The sequence below is a fragment of the Amblyomma maculatum genome, chromosome 10 (assembly GCF_055883805.1).
Source record: "Amblyomma maculatum isolate TAMU_Amacu chromosome 10, ASM5588380v1, whole genome shotgun sequence".
Lineage (NCBI taxonomy): Eukaryota > Metazoa > Arthropoda > Arachnida > Ixodida > Ixodidae > Amblyomma > Amblyomma maculatum.
In genome coordinates this window covers 163217332-163233302 of record NC_139353.1, presented here as the reverse complement: position 1 = coordinate 163233302, position 15971 = coordinate 163217332, and the positions used below count along the sequence as shown (strand labels likewise).

At 45.8% G+C, this 15971-nt stretch overlaps 1 pseudogene across 1 annotated transcript in view; it reads left to right on the top strand.

Moving 5' to 3' along the window:
* The window catches only part of LOC146177826 (cytochrome P450 4c3-like), a 111504-nt pseudogene that overhangs the window by 35002 nt on the left and 60531 nt on the right, over window positions 1-15971 (top strand). The window contains exon 5 of the transcript XR_014701095.1: window positions 9533-9850. The product of XR_014701095.1 is annotated as a cytochrome P450 4c3-like (transcript). The remainder of the gene's footprint in view (window positions 1-9532; window positions 9851-15971) is intronic.

Sequence of the window (15971 nt, the reverse complement as noted above, 5' to 3'; positions counted from 1 at the left end):
TTCTTTATGCAGAACTATGGTTGCTGTGCAGCCACTATATATATCTTCCAGCACTTTCACGTACGGCTCGTCTACCCCCTGATTTCGCAATGCCTGCATCATCGCCGAGGTTTCAACTGAGTCAAATGCTTTTTCGTAATCAACGAATGCTATGTATAAGGGCTGGTTATATTCCGAGCATTTTTCTATCACCTGATTGATGGTATCGATATGATCGATGGTAGAGTACCGTTTCCGAAACCTGCTTGATCCTTTGCTTGATTGCAGTCTAAGGTTGTCCTGATTCTAGTAGCGATTACCTTAGTAAATACCTTAGACGTAACAGACAGTAAGCTGATTGGTCTGTAATTTTTAAGGTCCTTAGAGTCCCCTTTCTTCATCATCCCCAGAATGAATCGTTAAGAACACTACGGCTAAAAGACTGCTCCACTGACGTTTAATTAGGCCTGCCATACCTCAGCCATGGCCATGCTGTTCCAGAAAATTATCTTATCAAATATGCTGAGCTAATTATTGGTAACAATGACTACAAAGAAGGTATATTCGTTCTACACGAAACTCTACTGTTCAGTGGTTAAAATATAGGGCGTGTTGGTCTCTAAATCTTTAGCTTCATACATGAAGCACCCAACAAGTTCGATCCCCGGTGCCACGGTACCCACCGGTTTCCAATAGGTAAGGACTTCCCCCGGCCCGGTGCTCGGCTCTTCCGAAGTAAAATGCTTCGGAAAAGGGGCCATGGGCCAGAAATTTTGCTTCAAAAAAAAAAAAAAAGAACGGCCTCATAATGGGCTTCTATCGCACGAGGCGGCTTTATCGTTGTCCGATGACGGAACTAATCGCTGGCCTATCGGCGCAACTTTTAAAAGAAGTGCCATCAGCTCTCCGTGTTCCCAACTGGTCTTCCTTCCAAGTACTGACCGAGCCCAACGCTGCTTACCTTCGGTTATCGGACGAGAACCGGCATATTCAGCATGTTATGGCCGATGGAAATCGAGCAGGAGTTGGCCACCCTGGTGTAGTAATTAGGACCACCGTGATTAGGACGCTACCCGCTATGAATTCTCCAAAAAACACCTGGCCTCAGTCTCCAGCGGCTGCGGCGCAACTGATCACGGCGGCGGCCAAACTCTGTAATGTAGCAACGAGTGCTAAGAATCTCTTGCTCCGCTGGACAGGTCGCCCTTGGAAACTAACCCTGACAACATTTAATGCTGGAATCCTAGTTATTGATGCTAGTTTAGCGGTGCTCTTTGAGGAACTAGTGGGTATGAAATGGGGTACCATAGGCATTAGTGAGTTTAGGAGGCCAAATGAGGCATATAATATACTGAAGGGCGGCATGTATTGTATTATCGAGGTCTGCCGCAGAAAAAAGAACTAGAAGTTGGGTTCCTTGTCACTAAGAATATACCTGGTAATATAGATGAGTTCATTACTGAGAGGGTGGCAGGCATTGTAATTAGACTTAAGAAGTGGTATGAACTGAAGATTCTTTAGGCCTACGCTCCTACATGTAGTCATGATGACGTGGCAGTCGAAAGCTCCTACGAAGATATAGAATTGACAATAGGGAAAGTAAAGACGCAGTATACATTACTTCGGTGACTTTAAAGCGAAGGTAGGGAAAAGCAGGCTGGAGACCAGGCATTGGGTGACTACGTCATTTGTTCTAATAAAAACAGGGGAGAGTTACTAGTTGGCCTCGCAGAGTGCAATAACTTAAGAATCATGAATACCTTCTTCAGTAAACGGAAGAACCGGCAGTGAAGGAGTCAAAGAATGGAATTTACTTCATACTGTGTTTTAACACTGGCATTATGCAGAATATAGAGGCAATAGGGATCGAAAGTGCGATGCAGTAACACAAGATGGTAATGTCTCGAATTAGTAGTAGATTTGAATCGATTGATTGAAACACGTTTATTGACAGCCCTGTAATGCACTATTGCTGCTGGCATTTGTGCGGGCATCTGGCCCCACCACAATCACGGTGGCCGAGGAGGGCGCTGGTTCGATTGTTTGTGACCTCTGCCGTAAACCTTGTGTCTGGGGCCTAAGCCAACAAACTCTCCAAGCTTTTCCCAGAGCATAGCGACGGCCGCGTTGTCAAGAGACAGCAGAAGGACGCAGTCGATGTAGCTGGCTGGGCGGATGGCAGTTAGAATATCGGCGAGAGCCCTGATTCGAATGTCAGAATACTCTTGACAGTCCCATACTCTATGGGCAGCGGTAGCTGGACTTCGGCAGTGACGGCACAACCCTTCGTCGGGGTCGTTGGTTTGTCTCAATGACGAGGTTAACGGAGTATTAGTTGCTAGGCGGCGGACTAATGTCTACGTGGCTCTAGAGAACTCCTCCAGCCTATGGGGAATGGGGCGCACCTATTCCTCGGCGCGTACCTCTCTTCCATTTCGGAGGTGCTCAAGGGCCTTTCGCCGTTGATTCTTCGCGATTGCTTTGAAGATAAAAGGTTCCAACGGGCAGGTTTGGTACCCGCTATGGTGGAAAGTGCGTTCGGCGCGGTTGATATTTTGCGTGCTGCTGCTCGCGCCTCGCTGTTGGCCCACTGGTTAATTCCTGCGTGTACAGGCACCCAAGAAATCGTCGCTCTAATGTTTAGCTTGAGATTGGGGTCGCCAAATGTCTCTAATAAATCACAGGTTATTTTAGCGTATGTTGACGGACTCGAGGTCACTCGTCTCCACACTTCATACGCACGAGACGAGTCCGTGAAGAGATAGAGCCTGTGCTTGGAATCATATTTTGGAAAGGTTTGTAGGACCCACTGCGCTGCCTTTAAAAGGGCTCCAAGCTCCACTTCCACAGTGTAGACATCATCGACGATGGGTAGTGTTGATGTATTTCCCACACGATGGGACCCACGCCACCGTCCGGATATACTTGGTAACATCAGTGTCGCATTGGTTGGAGGAAGTATTTTCTGTGCCATATCAATATATATTAATCTTGTAGTAGCCGTTGGTTTGGTCGCTACGCTGCGGCTGTGCGCCTTAGCGAAACACTTGCGTCGCTCCAAGTTGCCACAGCGAGGGGCCATATTTCGTGACAATGGCCTGCCATCTGTCAGCGAAATTGGCGGGGCCCAAGGCAGGTACACATAATCATTTGAAGGACGAACTTCTTTGTTTGGAGCAATATGAAGTTCCTTTATTATGTACCGACCAGCTGGGGTACAGCTTAGCCGATCCCTTTGGGTGAGATTTACCTGTTCGGCAATCTCCGAGAGCAGGTTCATGCCGTAGTGCGCGCAGAGCTCTTTGAGAGGTGTTTATTTTGTGTGTGTAGACCCGTGACAATGCGGATGGCTTCTCAGTTGAGCTTTTCAAGGTTTTCAGACTGCCTTGTTGTGATGATGTGGAAATTGTATGCATACATGATGCGCGAGTTGTGAAGGGCTGTAATTCGCTGACGGGTCTTCTTCTCCTTTGTACCCCACTCAAGACGGGTAACTCTGCTAATGAGGCATAGGAGTGTCTTGCATTGTGAACTTACTTTACTGCCCCATGTTGTGCCCTTTCCGTTTTGATCAAAATACGCCCCTAGAATTCGTATGGATTTGAAGAGGGAACAAAACAGAACAGTAAGGAGAAATTCATCAACGAAATAGCCGTGAGGGGGAAAGAAGAATAATTCAGGATCTCGCTACAGAATAGATATTCAGCTTTAAAGCTGGATATCTATTCTGCCGGTTGACACGGCGCAAGATATATACATGGGGACACAGCACCGGCGAGGCACTGAACGAAAGTGACCAGATAAAATACCAGCCACGCACCTCCAAACCAGGCCGCTGATCGCAGTGTCAGCATTGATGTAACGATGCACCTTCGCTTGAAGAAAAAAGCCGCTACATGAAAGGCACCTTTGAGATAGCAACCGCCTAATATCGCACGGCGCCTTTCTCCGGCGCAAGCCGTCCGGGCGGTCTCAGCTTTCTCTCCGTATCGCCAGAAGCATATCTGTCGCACTTCATTCTTAAGCCGTGTTCATTGCATCAGCGCGGAAGCCAGAATAATTTATTGGCTCTTCAGTACTACGACGCAATTTATATCCTAACAGCGCAGCGAAGTAAAGGTAGAAGTTGCACTTTATGCTTAAATGCGACGGAGTGAGCAACACATCACTCAACCTTCTAGGGCGCTCGTGCTTAAATAGGGCACGGAAAGCTAATCCCGCGTTCGATGATGCGAACGGCAGAAAATACATAAAGCATCGGAGCATTCGTAACCACTGATTTAAAGGATGGATGGATGGATGGGATATAGGAGCGTCCCATTTGAAACGGGGTGGTAGCAGTAGCTACTATGCTCATTTTTCTCCCTATATCTTAATTGTTGTTTACATGGGTAACTATACCATCATTTTATTTATTAAATTTTTGTTTCTGCATTTCTAACATTATCTCACGTCTCTGCTTTTAAGCCACCAATCTTCCAGTCGTTTTTGCTAGCTTCCACCGCCAGTTTATTCACCCGGCCACTGGCATCTCTAAACCCCAGAGCTTCAGGAACAGTGACTGCGCCTGCATCAACTTCCGGATGGATACCATTACATTCGAGTATAATATGGTCAATCGTTTCACTACAGTTACCACATACAGCATGCGTCCCGTACATGTGTCATCTTCATTGTTAAGTTTCTTTTTGTAGCTGCGTATTCTAAGGCACCCTGTTCCAGCTTCAAAAAGTACGGCCTCTTGAGTTATCAAAGAAAGCTTCCTTCCTAATCTGTCTTTTCCAATTTCGGTATAATTCCACACTCTATTTCTTTTCCATTGAATTTATCCAATTTTTACCTTCTGTGTTTTTCACCTGTTCCTTAACGCTCTTTATTTCTCCGTCCTTGTGACTAGCGTACTTACTAGTTAGTTTCCTAGTTCTTTTCCTCCATTGTGAGTCAACGCTTTTTAAGTATAGGTATTTAAATACTTTAGCTGCCCATCTGTTACTGTCCAATTTCCTCAGGCGTTCCTCATATAATATTTTACTCTGAGCTTCCCGTACTTCGAAAGATGCCCAGCCTATATCTTCCTGTACCGCCTCATTTGTAGTTTTGCCGTGGGCACCCAGTGCTGATCGCTCGATGTCTCTCTGATTTATTTCTAATGTCGACTGTACCTCTGATTTTAGGCACAAAACCGCATTTCCTAAAGTAAGTCCGGGCACCATAGTTCCTTTCCAAATACCCCTCAAAACCTCATACCTATTGTATCCCCACTTAACTAGAGTTTGCAATTCTTCCAGACTCTCAGCTAGCAGCACAATATCATCTGCATGCGACAAACCAGGGAGGCGCTGCTCTACCGCCTTTCCACCTAATCTATATGACAGGTTAAAACCTAGGTTACTTTCTTGTATCCTCTGTTTCAGGTTTATCCTATAAAGCATGAACAGCAGCGGTGATGATAGCGACACGCAGAGGTGAGGAATAATGATATTCTAGTTTAAATCAGAAATAAATGGCATGGGCATGGCATGTAGTGCGAAGAGAGGATAAACGATGGTCCCCAAGTGTAACCAATTGGATCCCGAGGGAAGGAAACCATAGCAGGGGGTGAGGGGAAGTTAGGTGGGCAGATGAGATTAAGATGTTGGGAGGGGTAAAGCGATGCAGCTAGCACAGAACCGGGCTAATTGGAGAAATATGGGAGAGGTCTTCGCCCTGCATTGGATATAGTCCGGCTGATGATGATGTCATCAAGCATGCGTCGAGGCAGTTATTTTCGCATGAAATTGTTGTGTACGTTTACATAACGAAACTACATTACTGTCGTAAACGTTGTTCCTGTCTGCTTAATGAGCGAATCCAAAACAAAGCATCGCGCCCCGCTGCGATGCAGTCATTACTGCACTCGTGTGCTGTATCCAAAGATCCGGGATAGAATTCCGGCCACGGTGGCCGCTTTTCGTTGGGAACAAAAAGCAAAGCGCCCGTGTACTGTAGGTTATATCATTGCACGTTAAAGAACCCGGGGTGGTGGAAATTTCATTGGGCCCTCTCTAGCCATCTCTCATAACCTTTGCGACGAAACCCCATAAACCAAAGCAAATCAAAGCAAGCCAACGCATTCCTGCGTAATGTTACTGAAAGGAGCGGAAAACAAAATGTTCTCAAATCTTTTCGAAGAAAACCCCCGCATCACATTTTGCATAAAAATGAGATATCAGATGCTATAAATAGCACAAATTTCGCTGCGACGTCTCTCATGGCTGATCTACAACTAAACTGTGCTTCCTTTCCAAGCTGTAGGACTTTCGCCTTCTGCCTATTAGTCAGTTACCTACTGTTCTGCTAGGGCTCTCCAGATCAGGGATTGTCAAAATGTTTTGCCTCAAGCGTCGCCTACAGCTATCAATATGTGTTATGAAGCCCCCTCCCGCTGTCTTCCCAATCGCGATCAGGCGATGTTGCTTGCGCGTGGACACATCTTGGGTCTTAGGTTTTAGTTGTTTTGCAAACAATTTATTTTCTTGACTTTGCCAATGAGCTTTTTATTGAACTCCCGCTTCTCACTTATGCTCAGGCTCCTAAATCAAGAACAAGAGCGCAGAAAACTATTAACTATACCGACGTTAGACTCGTTCGCGCTCTCGGTCAATGCCCGGCCAGCTGGGATTTTTATTGATTATCTGCCGTTTCCTGCTCCTGTGGCTTCGAGGTATATAGGCTGATCTTTGAACGTAGGCGGAAGATACGTTTTTTACCCCAAATGGGCTGGTGAAAAACTTCCGCTCGTTTTGCGCCGTGGCCGAAGAGGAGTGGTGCCATTCAGTGAGAGCTCACGAAACTAACGAAAGCAGACCGCGGAAGCCCCGGATTCCGCAGGACCGACTTTGAGAATCCCTGATCCAGATAATCAATCATTCTTTGCTGTTTGTCGCCAGAGTTACTTTGCAGGAAAATGTGACCAGCGAATCGCAGATTACTGAGGTGTTCTGCACCAGGTCTTATACCGTATACATTATGCCTTTTTAAATTTTAGGTCTCAATGTTTCCACTAACCAAGCCTGAATAATACTTCAGTACGATGTGTTGTCGGGCTAGTTGGTGCAACACTTGAGACATAGTTGAGCGAAAAAATACGCAAGCACAAGACCGCATACAGGAAAAGCGCGTGCCGATTCATGCCTCGTCCTGTACCCGGTCTTGTGTGTGTGTTTTTTTTTTGCGCAACTATATCATGACTACAAAATACTGGAGAAATCGAGTTTCTTTGCCCATCACCTTTCCTTAAAGGAAGGCTTGTTACCTTATGACGGCCTATGGTTATTGCGTATCCCCTGTAGATATCTTCCAGTGATTTCATATAAGGCGCAGTGTACACTCAGATTTCAACGCCAACTCTACTGAGGTTCTGACTCAGCTATATGCAGTGAGCGTTCGCCCGTACGAGGCACCAGAGGACCTTCTTAACTACCTGAAGTGCATTGAAGAATGGTTAGGAAACATGACTTCCAAAACTTCCAAATCAGATGGCCTCCCGAATTCTCGTTTTCCCGCCATTTCTTACACCCACAGCAACAAAAGCGAACAGGTGTCGACCAACCGTGGCCGTACGGACACTTCTCCGAGGGCGAGGAGGGAGCCGCCATAGAACGAAAGGGGAGAACCACTCTGCTTCAACTGCAGCGAGTACTGCCACAAGTCCCTCAATTGCCCGGCCTCGCCGCGGAGGGCGAGATACACAGCGTGTGGGCGAGTGGGTCATCAAGAAAACGACTACAAAGCAAAAGCAGAGAGAGAAGCGCGCGTTGCTCAGAACGTCGTGGGATTTGACCTCCGAGCCACTGAAAAGGCGAACAAAAAGTATTTCATGATGGCGAAGGCAAACGGCTCCGAGATACGATCATACGTCGATCTCGGCAGCCAATGCGTAACTATGCGGAAAGAGGATGCAGACCGCATCGGAATCGCTTACTCGAATCAAGACATTCACTATCGAGGATTACGGGTCAGAGCATGTGACACCGTGTGGAGAAGCACACGTCAATCTCACGGTCGACCAAGGTAAAGCGGACGTACCTGTGCTAATTGTGCCCGACGCGTCACAGCCCATACCCCTACTTGTGGGCCAACCTTTCACTGAGCAACCACACGTCACGATTGTGAGGAGGAAGAACGCCGTGCGGATATTTGAGGAGCACGATAACGTGGCCGATAGCAACGACAAGCTTCAGTCAATTGAAATCCCAGAGCTCCCAGAACTACCCGTATGCCTTTGGGCGAAGGAAACAGTGGTGCCCCCACAATATGTCGGTTTCGTTAAGCTCCACGCCACAGGCAGCGCACCATGCTCGGATGTGTTCGTTGACGTTCAGCTCAGATGTGAAGAAGGTAGAGAGCATTGCATACCATGTTGTGTCCTCAGCGTTGACGGGGCCAATGAAACGTGCGTCTCGATCATGAACATTTCTTATCATGACCTCACCATCAAAGAGAACGAGCGGATCGAACAAGCGGAAATTTGCTAACCGGACGATACGCCACTACGAGAGGGCGTATCGGGCACCACTGTTGTTCAGCTTTCAATGATGCCCAGCGAGAACATCAAAACTGGCCCAGATGTTACTCCTGAAGAGCGAGAAAAACTCGAACAGCTTGTTTGCAAATATCGAAACTGCTTCGCAAGCACCGTTTCAGACATCGGCTGCACGAATTCCGCTGAAATGAACATTGAGCTGACATCACCGGAGCCAGTGAAATTTCGTCCCTACCGACTCTCCTGAGCCAAACGGGCACTCACAAAGGAAAAGATCGAAGAACTAAGACAAGCTCAGAAGAATCGCAATGTGAGGACGATTCCAACCGGGACGGTCGGTGAAACAGGGTGGCCGAATGTGAACGCCAACTCTCGACAAAGGACGACGCCCTGCAAAAGGACCCGTCTGCGAGCCATGCGAAGGGAACGCTGCAAGCGAAGCAGAGATCTGCAACCCGAGCCGTCTCCAGGTGTAGAGAACGATGAAGAGAGGGAGAGTGAGGAGGACGCGCTCCCGCGCACGGCGCCAGACAAAAGAGCAGATGGGTGTTAGATACGAACAAGGCAAGATTGCTGTGGCCATGCTAACCTAATTTTGTAATTAATAAGTTTAATAAACCCAGTTTAATTTGTTTACTCCTAACATTAGGGTGTATGATAATGAGTAACTGTAGATGACAGTGGTACGAATCAAAAGATGAAACATTCGGCTAGAACTTATGTCCAAACTAGTATCTGGAAAGGCAGCTTGCAAACGGGAACCATTAAAGATATCGCATCACATGCGTACTGCGTATACCTCGCCTGCCTCGTCATTTTTTCCCATCCTAGTGGGGAGCGTAGGCTCTCCAGGCTCGCGCTGTCCTCAACAATCACATCTCAATAAACCACGCGAAAAGGGTTCCACTGTTTGCATCTAGACTGAAAACTAATTTATCCCCGATTCATGCCTTTCGATGGGCTTCGAAAAGGCTCTGTCGCCTCAAAAAGCCCTGAAAACAACATTCATAGCATATTTTTTGTTTTCAGCACCGGAGATAAATGGCGGTCGAGGAGGCGCCTTTTCACACCATCCTTCCACTTCCGGATCTTGGAGGACTTCATGTCCACCATAAACTCCGAGTCTATGGCACTCGCCACCAAGCTGGCGAAGCTATCTCGCGCGAACAAAAAGTTTGACGTCGTGCCTCTGATCACCCTTTGCACTTTGGACATCATATGCGGTGAGTTATGCTTTATTGTCGGAGCTTTTGTGCAAGGAGTATTACGAATGCTTTCGTCTGCCCATTGAACGACAATATCTGCTCAAAGCAACGAGCACAACCCTTACGTCGCAGCGGTGAACAGGTAAGGCAAACGAATATCGTAACAGCGGGGTGTCTGCCTTAAATTAGGAAATCATTGGATCACAACGTCTTAACAAAAGCACATACAATCCTGTATCCTTGCATATTCTTGGCTGGGCAAAGTGGTTTGCTTGATAATTTTTATTTAATTGCAATTACCTCGTCAACATACCGCAGAAGTAGTAACTTCAAAGGTTTAATGTTGTTGTTCATTCGCTTAACTACAGAGCGCTATATCACACAGTGTAAAACCTCGACAAAATGTTGTACTAAAAAGACTGAAATATTTAACATGAAATCTGTCAAAGTTACATGACTGCATGATGTCTTCAGGCTAAAACGCAGTCAAAGCACTTCTGCTTACACAACGCATGTCTCGTTAGCTTTAAATGGCGTAACGCAAGCTGCAATGTCTCGATATTTCAGAAAGGAGACTTTGCGCATCGCTCTGGTTTTAATTCTTTTTAATGCATTTGTTTCACCAAATACATCGTGCAGCTCATGGACGAAAGGCTGCTGCACGCAGCCTGATGACTACCAAGAAACGACGATGTGGTACAACGCTGTGAATTCTTGATTACAATGTAGCAAAAAGGAGGTAACTATTCAAACACATTAAATTACTAGTGCATACCATACAAAAATGTGACTTTGTAAGGAAGTAGCTATAGTGCAAAGGTATCGGAGTAATTTTGACTATGTAGCGTTGATAGCATTTCATAAGCATTGTGAAATAACAGGTAAGTGGAAGGGGACAAGCTGTCGGGCTAGTTGGTTTCCCTTCGTTTTTTGCAGCGCGTAGCCGTACACGGACAAAGCACGGAGGAACAAGTAAGACAGTCAAGCGTTGAACTGCGACTTTATTTTGTTAATCCGCCAACCACACCATATATATCCACAGAAGAACACCCACCAAGGGGAACAAAATCTCAAAAAAAAAAGGGACAAAAAACCGGTGCATACAAAAGCAAGGCATTGAATGGGACAAATCAGATTAAGTGTATATATATATATATATATATATATATATATATATATATATATATATATATATATATATATATATATATATATATATATATATATATATATATCCATGAATCGGTAAGCCTAATCCACGATTAAAAGAAACAGAAGCATGATATGGAAGCAACATGACCTAAGCCCTGATAAAAGTAGCGAGGGGCGAGAGTGCATGAAAAAAAAAAGAATCAACACTATTTCCAGTTCTTAACGAGCTTCATGTCGAGAAAAAAGCGGAGGCGCAAGAAACGATTTTGTTTATAAGAACTCTTTTTTTTTTTCATAACAACCGCAGATTAATACATGATAGAGTACAAAAATGAATGATACATGAAAGAATGTAGAGTGATGCAAATGTTCGAACAAAATCGAACGCCAGCTATTAATACGCCAAACAAAAACAAAAACCAAGATTGAATTAACCAATGAGGCTAGCATGGGTATGTAGAATGAAAGACAATGATTAAAAAAAACATGATTAAGAAAGCCGGAATAAGGAAGGTTGTAACCGAAAGGAGCAAAAAATAATCTAAAATTAAAAATAAATATATAAAATGATGGCATGTAAAGAGTACCAATAAAAGCAAAGATAAAATCAGGCACAATCAAAGACAAATGCAGTTTCTTTGGTCGAAATGAAAATGGAGGCTGTGCTGAGGCATTCACCCTTGTACTTAGCAATCAAGGTGGCTTCCACTATTTCGCGTGATCGTCATTTCAAAGATAGGGGAACATTTTTTATTGCTGTCGCATGTACTCGTAGGTGCAATGAACTGATCGGTTTCTGCACGATGAACCTGAAGAATTATCAATATGCTCCACTAATCGTTTATTGATACATTGGACGGTTCTGAACGATGAACCTGAAAAATCAGTGCTGTGCTCCATTAATCGTTTATTAATAAATCGGCCAGTTTGGCCGGTGTATGTCTTGCCACACGGTAGGGAATAGAGTATATAATAATGTTCTGCGCATGCTATGGCGGTACAGCCGTGTCTCTCTTTGTCGTTTCGTTCACCATGCGACAAAGTCTAGATAGGCGGTGCGGGGCCGAAAAGACCACGTGAACACCTGCCTTCTTGCCAATCTTCTTGAGGTTATGAGAATTGTTTTGCACATAAAGAATAACTGCTACCTTGTTTCGCTGTTGGACTTAGCGGAAGGGCCTGTCTTGGTTCCTTTGGAAGAAGTACTTTGCTTTGGGCTAGTTGGTTCATGGTTGAAGTGGATTATGAAGACGGCGCGAAAGCGACGAGGACAAGGAAGGAACACCAAAATAACAGGACAGGAATTTTTTAACATTTTTCAAGCGTGAGAAGAAAGAAGTTCCTGCGAGTATTTTGACTGCGTCAACCTGCACACTTGAGCTGAAACGCTATACTGAAGTTCGTGCTCACATGACTTCATCAAGGCATTATCAAAACTAGATCGGACAATATTCCTTTTTACTAATTTTGAGTGAACAGAACCACAAGCTGAAATGGGTTTCTTGCTCGTTGACTCGAATGCCCAGCAAACATGATTAGGTGAGATAAAAAAGTCTTAGTTCGAGAAAATACATGGTATTATTGTCTGGCACTGTGTGGGTCAATTTTAGTGATGTCGCTGTCATCGCAAACACTATCAGAACTTGAAGTACCTTAATTAATATAGCTTTATTATTGCAATTTAAAAGCATTAATATTCATCCACGAACCGGAACATTTTTAGAACGCGTGAACTATCAAAGCGCTCCTTAGAGCGCTTTGATAGTTCTGTCATACATAGCTCTGTCATGCATAGCGAGGTAAAGGGCCACTGCGGACTGGGGCATTGCATAATCATATACAAATTCCCTGCCTATGGATAAAACGCGACCCATTCCACTCTGGAAAAGCTAATTTCAGGTAAGCTGACAGCAATTCCAAAATAAATCATCAAGAATAATGCCACATTCATTCTGAAAAGCTACGACGCCATGGTTTTCAATAGAAACACACGCGCGTCTCATGAAATCATCCTACGGTATTGAGTAGAATAAATCTTTGACATCGACGGAGAACTCGCTAAAAGGCTTGCTTCTATTGTCGCTGAAGAACCTGACTACTTCGCTACTTTTTTCGCCTGAAAAGGGTCGTTAACAGGACGCAGCTTGAGCTTGCCTTGCTAGAATTTTGCAACGTCTTTTCGCCGGGTCATCTTTTCGGACAAATTACGCGCAGAGGGCATCCTATCTTGTGTGTTTTAACTGTAAAAAAAACTCCAAGCTGGTCATTTTCCTTTCTTCTAATGCTCGAGAAAGCTTGTCAATATTAAACTGGTCGCACTGTTTGTTTGTTTTTTCGGTATTTATTATCTTGGATGTAGAAGCATCAGACCATTTGACAAAGGCTGACTGGACAGCTTCCGCCGCATTCGAGAGGTACACACGTCTGGAAGAATCACAAACCCTCATTCCTTGTCAGCTGTTAACAGTGACAAGTTCTTCTCCTTCAAATGTGAAATTGTTTTCTTAAACGAAAACTTGTTCCCTTTTTGCGCTGCATCGCGTCACCACATCTACGCCATCCGCAACACATCGTTCGGCTTCCTCCGTGCTTTGTCCTTGTCCGACTATGCGCTGCAAAAAACGAGGTACATGGAAGTATTTCTCATGTATAACTTCAAAAAAAGAAGACCAACTGCCAGTGTTTAAAGCATGAAAACTGACACTGTCATTTCTCTCTTAGCATAACGCAGTAACATTCCTAGTTTAGCTTTACTTCATAAACGTTACGACCATCCAATACTCCTCATCGAGCTAAGTGTCGCCCCGCTGTATCGATTCCATCCCATCCCAGTGAGCAGAATTTCAAACTCCACCTCGACCTTTGTTAGAAATGTTTTTCAGTCATTTATTCCTGTCCAAACTCACGAATCGAACTACCTTTCTGCTGAAATTGCATCGGTCGTCAATAAATGTTTCGCAACGATGTCTACGAAACGAAATGTTTTGAAAGTTTTTATGTCTAGCAGAAATGACATCGGTGTAGGCATTCTACTGCATTTTCTTTCATTTCGATTCATGTTGTAATCACTGCGCTCTGGGATGCCTGGCGCTTGCGGTAAATAAAGACAAACCAGCACGCCGGGTTTTAAAAGAAAACGAATAACCAAACGAAGGGAGTCTTCTGCTCTGAACATCAAACGAAGAGATATTTTCCATTGCCAAAGAAAAACAAAGCACATACTTGGAAAGCAGAAGGCAAGGCTAGAATAAAAGGTAGGGTGCCCAACATACGATAATCACATTCCGCAAACTGAATGCGACATTCATGGCACTCGGCGCGATTTTGCAATTCGATTCTGTTTCTCATACCACCCATGGCTTATCTGTATGAGCTCATCGTCTTCTCTATCGAATTTATAACACCATAATCCGACAGCATAACCACATGATGTCTTGATTACAGGAGGGCTTGTATTGCCAGTTGGCAAACCAGCTGTGCCAATAAGATAAGCAATGAAGCAGATTTTCCAATTCATTTATTCATAGTGTACTGTGATAGTCAGCACTTCAGCCATCTTTTCTATACAGAATCATACATTCCCCTGCATGCCCAAATTGCCCAGAACACTATGCAAACTTGGAGCATTGCATCTTTTCATGCCCTGTCGCCCTCCAATCTCCTCACTTTCCACACCCTCCTCCCCCAACGTGGCGGGCTTGGTTAGCCGGTGACCAGCTGCAAGATCAGTTGGCTTTAGTGACCCTGGCCCAGGACATTCTTAACGCTTAATGTAATGCGTTAAATAAAGTTGTTTCCTCCTCCTCCTCCTCCTCAGCCATCGACATGCACCAGTGCGTTGTGCGACGAAGACAAAGAAGAAGTACGCTGGGCTCGCCGTTGCAAGGTCCTCTCCTCACAGCTCTCCATCTGAGCGTCAATAAACGCCCTATTACAATTGGCGGAGGTGCCGGGTACGATCCCATCCAAACTGGATCTGCGAAGCCGTACACTACCCTATACGACCGCCATGCAAGACGAGTCCACTTCGACGCTGCCGGCCGTTCCACCCACGATCATGTGTTCTGTCGTCGTGCGTCAGCGTGACCCTTGCCTCTTCAGTGGCACGGCCGATCAAGATGTCGACGACTGGCTGTCATCGTATGAAAGAGTAAGCAGCTACAACAAGTGGGATGACTCATACAAGCTCAGTAACGTCATATTCTACCTGACTGACGTGGCGAACCTCTGGTTTCGCAACAATGATGCTGACCTGTCATCTTGGTCGGAATTTAAAAAGAATTTCGCGCCGCCCGGCAGTGCGGCCGAACACTTCACTTCATGCCGAACAACGTTTACACGACCGTGTTCAGCGCGCTGATGAGACCTTTACCAGCTACATAGAAAACATCATTGATCTCTGCAAACGAGTCGACCCGGCCATGCCGGAAAGCGAACAAAATCCGCTACATCCTCGAGGGCATTACTGAGGACGCCTTCCAGATGCTGGTAGCGAAAGATCCCACCAGCGTTAGTGAAATCGTGAAGCTTTGCCAGAGCTACGACGAGCTCCGCAAGCGGCGCGCTTCTAGGCGCCGCTCCAGTGTGTGCGAAGAAGGCGTATCCGCATTAGCCCTGGGTGGTTCGCCAACTTCTGAAGGGAGCCCGCTGAATCAACAGATCAAAGATTTTATTCGTGAAGAGGTCGCACGTCAACTCTCACTCCTTCCCCATTTTCAAGACTCGGGCCGCCTCGTTCCTGAACTGGCTCCATCTTTGGCCCCTACTATACGCCGTGTCGTGAAAAAACACGTCGCTGATGTCTTGCCGTCCAACCCCGTGCTGCCGCCTGTGACGGCACCTCTCACGTATGCCCAAGTAAGGCTAGGCCACCACCTTCGTCACGTCTGGCTCCTATGTGCAGGTCCCTGCCTACCGTTCACCGCCGCGTGCTGAGCCTTCGTTCCAAGCCCCACCCTCAAGGTTTCGCCCACATCCTATGAAACCTTGGCGTACTACTGACAACCTTCCGATTTGCTATGCCTGCGGTCGGCCGGGCCATGTTGCACGCCTTTGTCGCCAGCGCCTCCAACCTTCACAGCCTGACATTCGACTTTACCCGTACGATACCG